The following is an 11804-nucleotide window of genomic DNA, read 5'->3' as shown; positions in this document are numbered from 1 at the left end:
GCCTGTTATTTCCTTTTCTGCTGTGAGCAATCTGCTTGTTACAGATTCAAGGTGCTCATTGATGGTCCTAACAAATTCATCATGGCCTGGCTTTATTTTTATGTCCACAACAAGTCTCTTGTATTGCTGCACAATTTCTTGTAGCTGGGTGGCAAAAACAGACAGAGCATTTGCTTGATTGGATTCCATGGTCCCTAGCTGTTGCTTGATATTAGCTACAATTTGTTGCAAATTTTCAACAACTGCCAATTTTGAATTTTGAGCTGTAAGATCATGGACCTGTCTTCTGATATCCTCAAACAGGGCATGCAGTTCATTAATATGTTGATTGGTTGGTAGAGTGGCCACTGTCTGTGTGAGATGTTTGATCTCTGCTTGGATATTTTTGATATCTTCTGATTTCAATATCCTATTCACTGCCCTCTTTATATTTTTAAGTTCCTGTGATGTAGGCAAATTTGATACTGTATTTTGCAAAAATTCAAGTGCCAATTTCACATTGTTTAATTCAGAAGCATCAGCCACATTTTGCATAGCATTTTGGAGCAGGGCTATATCTGCCTGAGAGGGTGTGGATTGTTGTAAAATTTCAAGTTTTGTTTGGATATCATCTATCAAGTGATGAAAATGAGACAGTTCAGATTCAGTGTTGAGGTTTTCAAGCTTTGTGATTTGTTGCTGGACACTGACAAGGGTATCTACAATCCCGGGCAATCGGGATTCAAGTACATTTGCCAAATCACTTTGCACTGCTGCTATTGTACCTTCAAGATGGGTTATGGAACTTTGAATTTTTCCAAAATCTTCATATGTTTCAAGTTGCAGCTTAATAGTTGCAACACTCCGAGTTATTGCATTCAAAGCATCAGAAGATGGCAAATTGTTCATAAAATTTTCAAGTGTCTCAATTTTTTCTTTAACCTCGGCTATGGCATTGTTCAGAGGGTCCAGATTAGGTATTTGGAGTGACTGAATCTGTTCCTTTAGAGTGGAAATCACTAGATCAAAATCTTCTTGTGATTTTATGCTTTTGACAATTGTTTGGAGTTGTGTTTGGACATTATTTATCTGCTCTTCTAATTGTTGTTTCAATTGCTCAGAGTTGTTAGCCTGGGTTTTAAATTTGGCTTGAAGAGCTGCAACAGCTTCTTCTAAACTTTGAAAATTATCCAATGTAGCCAGGTCAGTATATTTCTGAAGCAGCAATTTGAGTTCAGAATCAATTTTAAGAAGAGGGTCCATGCATTGTGATTGTAAATTTGTAATTTCTAATTGAAGACTGGCATTGAGTGTGGTTTGTAAAGCTTGTAAATCACTTCTTAATTTCTTGACTCTGACATCAAGCATCAGAATCTCATCACTGTGATCTTCATGTCTTGTATGGCCAAAAATATCATTAGGCATTTTTGATTTAGTAGTTATTTATTATTGAATACCTGATTCTTAATTCTATAAAAAAGGGTATAAGTTTGTCATAAGATCCAGGGACCTCAATATATAAGCAGTCACCAGCAGAAACAGTATAAACAGTGCCAGAAACCATGTTTGAGTGCTTAATTCTGTAAATATTTCTCCCTACTGAAATTTTAACATCACCCTCAGGAGTTGTAATAAATTGCAATTGCCCACCTACAGGTAATTGGTAATGATTTAAATTATTGTTAAATATGTACAATATTTTGCCTGTTTCATCATCAATATCTGTAAGTATGCTGTTCAGATGAATAATTAAGAAACCACTCAGTTTAGATAGTATAGACTGTATATCAGAAGAGGGTTGTGGTGTCGGCAGGTCCATAATACTTTGTTTTTTAAACCCAAATAAGTTCATAGGCATGTTTATTTATTTCAAATCATGCTCTGTAATTGGGCATTGATTGCCATTTTTCAAATCACAATGACCCCATGGTAAAGTATGTATGCCACATGATAAAATGCATCTCTTATCATCATGTGGGTCCAGAGCCACTTTTCTTACAACATTTGTAGTCAATAAGTGATCCACACTCTGAATTCTGGATTCTGATGTTCTGGTTGTGCTACATGATTTGAGGCAATTTTCATAATCTTCAAATTCAAGCTCTTTGTCAACAGTTACTCTGCCAATGCCCTTGGCTTTTTTGACAACAGCACTACATGTTTTAAAACTGTACATCTTGGCACTTAACCCAGCAAATGCCACAATAACATCACCAAGTGTCTCATCTTTTAACTTGCCAGGCACCTTTTTGTTGTGGGGTTGAATCCTTGTATGTTCACTGGTATCAAAATATTCAAGCAATTCAGGCTGGGAAATATCTTTATAAACATCTTCTGTTTGAATATCAAGAACAAAACTATCCGTGTCCATGTACATCAGTTTTACACGATCCTTATAAAAAGGCTTCAACACATCATAATACAATTTTAACATATGTAATTTGGCCAATTCCAATATCACAGCCCCTACATAAATAGGTTTATCAAACTTAATCTTTGTTTTTTTTCATGTTGAAAAGTGCCATATTTTCATCATAAATTCTTCTATAATTGAAATTAGGCTTTGCAACCAATTTTTTGCTCAGGCTGGGGTCAGTAATTATTTTAACATCGGTATGTTTTCTGACATTTTCAATAGTTTTGCCATACACAGAATTGACCATCAATTTAAACAAAGATTTATCAAATTGGCTCTTTGCAGATGTTCGAAGCTCTGTGTTTGTATCAATGTATGGTTTCAACCATCTTGAGTGCCTGAATCTCAAAACTTTTCCAACTTTGGTCACTTGGACACCATGTTTCATCAGGAACTGGAGGTTCTTGTAATATATGACATAACCCTGTTTTGGCTCCAGAGTCATCATCAATTTCTTCTGTTTAGAGCCAGGTGAGCACTGAACCTCAGGAATTGGGGGCAGATCAGAAAATTTGTTATGTAAATCACCAGGAATTGTCAGATCAACCTCTAAGAATAGGCCATAATTACTGTCATCAAAATCCTGAAGATCCTCAATATTGAAATCTTCAACCCATTCAAGCCCTGCATATGGCAGTTTATCCATCATGGCGTGACCATAGAGGCTGTTTGCATCTACATACAATATATAATTTGATGGCCGTGCTGGATCATAATTGAGAATAAACTTGTTATTTGCTCTGGCATATCTCTGAGAACATTGCACCATGCCTCCTCTTATATATTCCTCCATAAACAGATACATCTCTTGATCTTGGATCAGATCCAATGGCATTTTGGTGTTGAAAAACATTGCAGCCCATGCTAGGCCCGGGGCACTGTAAAAATATATTGGATCCAGTCCATAATTTTGCATGGAAGATTTTCTGAATGCTTGCAATATATCAGCTAAGAGAGTGACATCAAGTTTCAAATATGCCATGTGATAATCACCAAATGTCTGGCATTTTAAATTGTTCCACATCAATTGGGCATGGTGATAATCATCATCAGTGATTCCAGATCCTCTGATTTTGCTGTAAAACTCATGTTGTGGTGGCAGGGAACACTCATCAAATTTAGAAAAATCTGTAACATAATCATATGGATATACACCCTTCCGCCTAATTAATTTCAGGTCCTGATTTGGAAACAATGCACATGTGATTTTGAATTGATCATCAGATAATTGAGTGGCCAGTGTAGCCAGGCTAGCAGATAAAATTCTGTAAGAATCAAGAAATCTTATGTGAATAGGAACACCATTAACTTTAATTATTTTGCTAATGGCAATATATTTCTCATCATTTTCAGCTAAAATATTTAAATTCTGCTTGTCAAACCCCTCATATCTGATCAGATGATGGAAATCATAATTGGATGCTCCATGGCAAAATATGGGGACAAATTTTGGTCTCTTGATCTTAATATTACAGCTATTACACAGGGACATTTTGAATTTACCATCTGTATGAGAATGGTGTTTCACCTTGATATTTGTATCTGAAAATTCAGAATCACATACCGGGCATTTTTCTGCATTGTTGAAATCTTCAATCTGTTTCTCTGTTAAAGGCAACATGGGTTTTGATTTTAATAAGATATTAGATGCTATGTCATGGCACTCATTTTCTATTCTATGTGCAAATTTTTTGATGGCATCTGCTCCCATGTATGAATATTCTTTACTAACAACACCATCCTGTACAACCACATAATAAAAGCTGGAAGGTTCATGTAGCTGGTATGGTGTAATTGAAGATTCTTCAGGATCTGGGCTACAAAATGCAAGAGGTTTGAGGTTTGATTCAAAATCACAGACAATATATGCTGGGTGTTCCAACAAGGCTTCAAATTTTTTGAATTTGCAATTTTCACTTGGATTGGGCATCACCATATGAACAGGTTTATGATTTTTACAGTATTTTAAATGTTCAATTAACTTGTTTTTGGCAATTTCTGCATTCACTTCCCGAACCCCATTTACCATTTTCCTGCCATCAAATACACTTAAACATCTTCTGCACAACTTGAATATTGTATTGGATTTGTCTAGTTGTGTTCTCACTAAAGCTTCAAGATTATGTATCAGAGTGTAATGATATGTGCCATCCCCTTCAATTAAGAGCAAATCAATTGGAATAGCAGATTCATCATCAATTGTACTGATTCTGAGAGGTTCTATCAAGCAATTGCCACGGCCAGTGGAACAAATAAATACATTAATAGATAATTGTTTGCCATTCATATCCCGGGCCTTTTTTTCAAATTTATCAATATTCTGAACAGACATTGGATATTCTAAACCCTTCATTGCATCGTCAAAAAGATGTTCATGTTGTTTGTAATAACTTATTCCTTGAAACTGGATACAAAGCAGCTAAAATACACCACAAAAAGCATTTATCATCATTATTTTTAATATTAACCACGGCTTTTATGTTTTTAATATTGGCAGGTAATGGCAGATATGTAGATCCTTGTAATGGGCTGAATTCAGAAATATTAACATATAACTTGTGTGGAGAGCCGCATAGGCTCCATCCAGACTCTTTTGCTGCAAATTCAGAGTGTTTAATATTCAATTGATCTATCAACCTGCTTATTATTGTGTCTGAATTTGCATTTGAATATACCGGTACAGTTTCTGTTATGTGGGGCTGTGTAAATTTTGTGCCATTTGGTTTCTTATATTGTGTAAACAATTTGAGGGACAGCTTATAAGAGCCATTTTGTGCATTTAGAATTGCTTGTACATCAGGTTTTTTACTGTTCAAAAAATTCTTAATGCCACATCTTGGCTCTGATACAAACCGATAATCTCTTAATTGGCCATTAAAACTGCTATGGATGGGCTCATAGCGTGGCTGCTTTGCAGGTCCAGCATTAACAGGTGCTTCATGCTTTCTTTTCAGACCAGATGTAGATGGTTGTGAGGGCAATATTGATGACTGTACAGAACAAGAGCCAACATGTCTATTGAAATATGCCTTGCTAAATATTTTATTGCATTTAGGACATATTTTAATGGGAGTTTTGCATTTGTCTGGGTTACAATTCCTTTGGTGTCTGGCCCAATTGGGGCTGGATATATTTTTTTTGCATTGATTGCAATATTTTTGATTCGGCATTTTTGTTGTTGGTTTATTATATATATTTCCTGGGCTTCAATTCAAAATTCTATGCTTAATCAGTTGGGTTCAGCACTGTGCTTTGTATATTTTGTATGTGTGTATGTGTGTATGTGTGTGTATATGTGTGTTAATATTTTTTGGCTTTGGTATTTATATAAAATTTCCTGGGGTTCAAATCAAAACTCTATGCTTATCTTATGACAGGTTGTAAAGCCAATAGCCCACAAGTAGGAAAAGAGAATAAATATTCATTCACACTGACCTTCCGCAAATACCTGCACAGACATGCATGTCTGGAATGGCAATAACCTGGCACTGGTATTGATTTTTGTATAACAAGCTGGGACAGATATAAGCCTGACCCTAAATGTGAGTGGATTACAACAAACAAGCTAGATGTAACAAATATCAGGCAAAATATTGTTCAATATATATTTAATATGAATATTAAATCAAACAGGCCTATAAATATGAGAAGCACTGTAACAACACATCTGTTCTCCTCAACCACTCTCACAATACTGGCTGATGCAATACTCGGGAATTTCTGTAAGTACTGGCGTTGAGGAGAAACATGCAAAGCAAAAAATCAATACTACCGTGCTGGGAATTGTACACACTGACACAGAGGAGAATTACTTGAAACATGCAAACATATGATGTAAGAAATGAGAGGGTCACAGAGCAATTCTAGAGGGTCTCTGCATATTGCATTGTTTTAATATTAGATAAACAAATTGAGGCTGGTATCCAATTGAAGTTAAACCAGAAGTAAATATGTGTGTGTATGTATGGGTTTTTGCTTAATTTCAAGTGTAGCCAAAAAAATATCAATTTTTGACAAGTTTATGGACAACAATCTGGCTGATGCAACTTTTGTAAGTATGGGCAAATCAATCTGAGGGGGCTCATCATTTGTACACAGTAGTTTCAGGGCATTTTTACAAAAATCTTGGATTAGACAGGGTTCCACACTTGGCCGATTTAGGCATATGCCCGATTTGCCATTGTTTTAAGTATGGGCAAATCAATCTGAGGGGGCTCATCATTTGTACACTTGTAAGTGGTGCTTATCCTATAGCCAATCCAACTACTTCTATCAAGTGCTTCGGTTTCGTCGATTGGGAGGTAGATGGCTATGGCGTATTTTTCTCATGTACGACGGAGGCTTAAAAAGTTTTAAGCCTAACACAGAAAATGGGTAGCTAAGAACGAAATTATACTTATGATAGCAGCACTCTAGATTAGTATGTCCCATGCTCATGTTTCTAACGTTTCTCGTTTTTTTATTGCAGAATTTTGAGTTGAAGAAGGTGCAGCGATTTGTTGAAAATGGAAAAATTAGATTATCGTGCGGTGATCAAATACCTTCATCTGAAAGGAATGTCACCATCAGAAATTCATCAAGATATCCTCAATGGCTTACATGACAATGCCCCTTGATATGCCACAGTCAAACGCTGGGTACAACAGTTCAAGAGAGGCAAGGAGCTTCGGTAGATCAGCAACTGTCATCACCAAAGAGACAATGACCTTGTTTTGGAGATCATCATGCAAGATCGCCGATTGTCAGCACGTCAAGTAGCAGACAGATTGGGGATCTCATAGGAGAGAGCCGACTACACTCTGAAGAAAGAGCTTGTCTTATCAAAAGTTTCTGCTCCTCGATGGGTCCCACATCTTACGACTCCTGAGCGGAAACGCGCTCGTCAGAAGATGTCAAGAGAAAATCTGGAACTGTTTGAAGCAGATGTGGACAATTTTCTTGCTCGATTCATTAAAATGGATGAGTGCTGGGTCCACCACTATCAGCCGGAAAGAGAAGAAGAATCGAAGCAATGGAAGCATGCATTATGTCTCACACTGAAGAAGGTCAAGTTCACCCCGTCAACCAGGAAGGTGATGGCATCAGTTTTTTGGGATTCGCTAGGTTTTCCATTATGAGCTGATTGATTGCCCTGAAAGGGGTCACACCATCACCGAAGAGTATATTCTGACCTACTGGAACGTCTCAGAGTGCAGATCCTGGAAGAGGCCAGGCATGCTGACCAGAGGAGTCCTCTTCCAACAGGACTATGCTCCTGCACTCACCCCAACGATTGCCATGGCAACAATCCATGACTGCGGGTTCCAGTTTAGTTGGCCAACGACGATGCCGCCATTGAAGCAGTGGAGGAGTTCTTATGGTCCAAACGGAAAAGTTCTTTAGAAGATAAAGACTCTCCAACACAGTGTGTAGCCTTTGAGAGGGATTATGTTGAAAAATAAAAGCATTGTCAAATCTGTATCTTCCTTGGTTTTCTTGAGGGTCAAAAGTTTTCACTTACCTTTTAAAAAGTGTAATATGGTATTTCCATGTCGTGTACACACACGCTCTAGCAGGATAATTGAATTCATGTGGTCTTCGGGTAGGGAGTGAGGGGGACGGCCAGATGAGTTTAAACGAAAAATGGATTTCTGCATAACTGCAGAAGTTTTTTTTTACAACCGACAGACATTTTTATTTTTGTTATTAACGTCGCTTTCTTCACTTTTGGCTAGTCGCGACGATTAGGATGAGTGACGATATGATGATATTTATAAAGGAACACTCACAAAGAACATGCACCCCAAGGTCGGGATTCGAACCCGAAACCCCTGACGTCGTAGTCATGCTGTGATAACCGCTTCGCCAAGAAGTCGGCCCCACTGACAGAAAAGTAATTTTCTGTCAAAATTGTGTTAAGTAACTTTACAAATAAATATTTTACAAAATAATATTTGCAGGGGGGGTTATGACCATCACCAATTCCCCTTTTGAACACCCCTGAGTATAACGTATAACTGTGAATTGGAAGAAGAAAATTGAAATAAGTTCACATTCAATGACTATTTTTTTTTTCGGGTGCCTTCTCTTATTTTATAGCGCGTTTTTAAGTGCCTATTTTCATCATTTTTGGTGCCTTTTTACCTACCTATTTGAGAGGTTTTTGGTGCCTATAAATCCGCACCCTACGTGCGAATGAACTAGTGACCCCTTTATTAATTTGAGATCCACTGAGATCAGTTGAATTTCCTATTGCGTGAGAAGATTTTGTTAGTATGGTGTAAACTTTTTTTTTTTTATTGTTCCTTTTGAAGGGGAGAACTATGTAAAGATCGGATTGATCTCTATTGGCTTTTGTGTTATGTTCATTAATAGCTTCTACTATGTAAAAGGAATACTTATAAAATTTGTGTTTATGTGTGATTGCCACGTATGTGTACATGTACTTATTTGATTATGATTTACTGGACATTAGATTTTCCTATGCTTAGCTTCCCAGGGGAGCTGCCGTTCAAAAAGAGCCGTTGCAGTGGAAAATTCCAGGTCTGCGGGGACATCTTTCCTCAACTACTACAAAAGCGCCGGTTGAGCAACTACGAAGACCTAATACTTACCCTATTACCACAATTAATCATTTCCAATGTCAAACATTCTGGGCTGCTACCCCAATTATGTGAACCAGGTAGTACGCAGCATAGCCTCTCAACCAGTCAAAAGACTGACATACGCCATGCCTAGGCCGTAGAATTCTTTCCTCACACAATATACAATCTACAGTCCCCAGTCCGAAACTACACGTCACCTCCTTCAGCAAATGAGCAGTTGGACGAAATGCATGATGACAAATTACGTCACTCCCAAGTTAAAAACCAAATTAGGAGTCAGGGGCTTGGCCCGATACTCCAAACATTGCAACGTCACGACAACTTCGGACATTTTCACCCAGATTGACAACGACGAGGAATCTTCTTCTACCAACCACAATGAACAGCTATGACAATTCTGTTTAGAAAATAATATATTTAAAAATTAAGTAGTGCGTGTTAAATATATACACACGTATATAAAGAGAGTAAATTCCATGTGTTTTCCTCTCGTATCCTAGAAAGATTTCGAATTTAAACCTCTAAATGACACAAAGAAACCTAAATTTTTTCTACATATGTGTAGCCTCCATTACGTTTATTAAAAGTTTAAGGAAGAAAATCCCTGCCTTGTTTCCCTTTAGGATTGCCGACAAATATGGCGGCCGTGATGTTTTTTTTAAGCATAAATCTCTTGTAGCTAACTTTGTGGTAGAGGCATAAAGTTCCAGTGTACATAATTTGATAGGTTATTGCGTATAGATTAATTAATTAGCAGCTTACGTACTATGTCAATTCTAAATGTGGTGTACAAGCTACCGTTGGTAAAAAAAGGGGGGTATTCGGAAAAATATGGATGACTTAATTTTAACCGTGATTATCTTCGAAATAACAGCAAAATAGAATAGCAAACAGCAAATCAGTTCCACTAGAATATTTTTAAGGGAAGCAAATTTTGGAAGTTTCCATACTTTAATGAACACGTTGACTGACGCCGTGCAAAAACCTTTCTGCCTTTTTTTCTGGTTTTATGAAATATTTGCACAAAATGACGTGGGTGAAGAGGCAATTTTGTATCACTTGGAGGTCAGTACAAATCATAGAATGGTAGTTTTTAATTATGTCCCTATTATGCAACTGTCTACTAATCGTAACGATGATAATGGGTGATGATTAGATTAAATTGATGATAGGACCTTTTAATTATCTAAAGTAATTTTCCTTGAAGGATTCAAGAGAAGAAACAAATGACAAGCGACATTTTCATCCTGTGGCCATCTTAAGTGCTGTAGTTTGGCTGAGTTTCTGTAAGGGACCAAATTTAGCTATAAATTATTCTAGCAAGCAAACTCACCTCATTTAGTAGTACCACAATTCACTTATTTATACAACAGCATTCTGGTTCAATGTCTGTTGAACTGTACATTGGAACCAAAATGCTGTATAAAGAAGTGAATTGCTCCACTACTATGTGATGCGAGTGTACTGTACACTATGGTGTACCTAGCCTAGCCTTAAATACTGCCAGACACTATTTTCTGATTAACTTGAATATGATTCCATATTTTTAAAATTCCTTTTAATATGTTACAAAAGGGTGTATCATAAGTAATGGCGCAAACTGGCACAAACTGGCACAGCATGCATCTGCAAACGAGCCGTTTCCGAGATAATTCCGAATGTGTGAATACAAGCCGCCACTCACTTCATTGTTTGTATGATACGTTCTAAGCACAATTACTTCACGCGTCGTATTATTTTACTATTAATATTAACTTAATAATACTCAGCGGTGAACGATGAGACTCGGTGAAGTACACAGACTCCTCTGGTACAGGGATAGTGTTAGGCAAAGACAATATTCACAGCACAGAGAAATAAAACCACATTACTGCCGTATGTATAAACTGCAATTATAATGCAACTATACTTGAGACGAAGGCGAGGATTTCGCTTTGTCGATGAATTGACTCAATTAAAACGCATAAACTCAATGCGTGGCTATCGGCAAGCCTATGATCACATAGACCTAGCTTGCGCCCCGAACTACCACACCAAGAGATATGCAATGATAACTGAGCCAATATTTGCTCTTTAGTCTTTTATTTCCAAATTAATCCTTAGGCTAACTTTATTATTTGACGTAGAATGGTTGCAGTATTGTGCATATCATCAATGCATGGCTATCGGCGTACCTATGATCACATTGGCCTAGCTTGCGCCCCGAACTACCATACCAAGATGTATGCACAACACCGAGGAGTTCTTTTTAAGTTTAAAAACTTCGTCGATCCGTGGCGAAAAAGTGTGATGATTCTTACCCGATATCCTCGCTTTTATACAATTTTCGAGAACACAGATTAAAGTACAGATGAATCATTCACTATCTACAAAAGGATACTATCAACAAAACTGACATCTATACATCTTTAGAAATACAAATTCGTCTAGTGCACTCTTGCAAACATGAAGATACATTAAACTACTCATAACAGAGCATAAAATACAATAAACATTAAACAAAAGATATATATTACAAACAGGGTGCAATATTACATATAATAACAAAGAAATTACGCTTTCTTTTACAAAAATAAATACATTAGTGACATATCTTCTACTGGTGACGTCACATAAAAATGTGGATCATATCATCTGCCCCTTCCTTTCGGAAACTAAGTTTCAGGAAGGGAGTTATCTACCCGGAGGAAACTTAGTTTTAAAGTACAAATTCTTTCTTTTTATCCCCTGAAAAACGCACCAGTTTTAGGTTATCCAAGTTAACGTTACCATATAATTCTTTAGTCCTTGGAATTAGCAATGTCACAGCATTATTTTCCACTTTG

This window comes from Lepisma saccharinum, chromosome 18, assembly GCF_977018435.1.
Source record: "Lepisma saccharinum chromosome 18, izLepSacc3.1, whole genome shotgun sequence".
NCBI classification, from domain to species: Eukaryota; Metazoa; Arthropoda; class Insecta; order Zygentoma; family Lepismatidae; genus Lepisma; species Lepisma saccharinum.
This window is presented reverse-complemented; position numbering follows the sequence as displayed.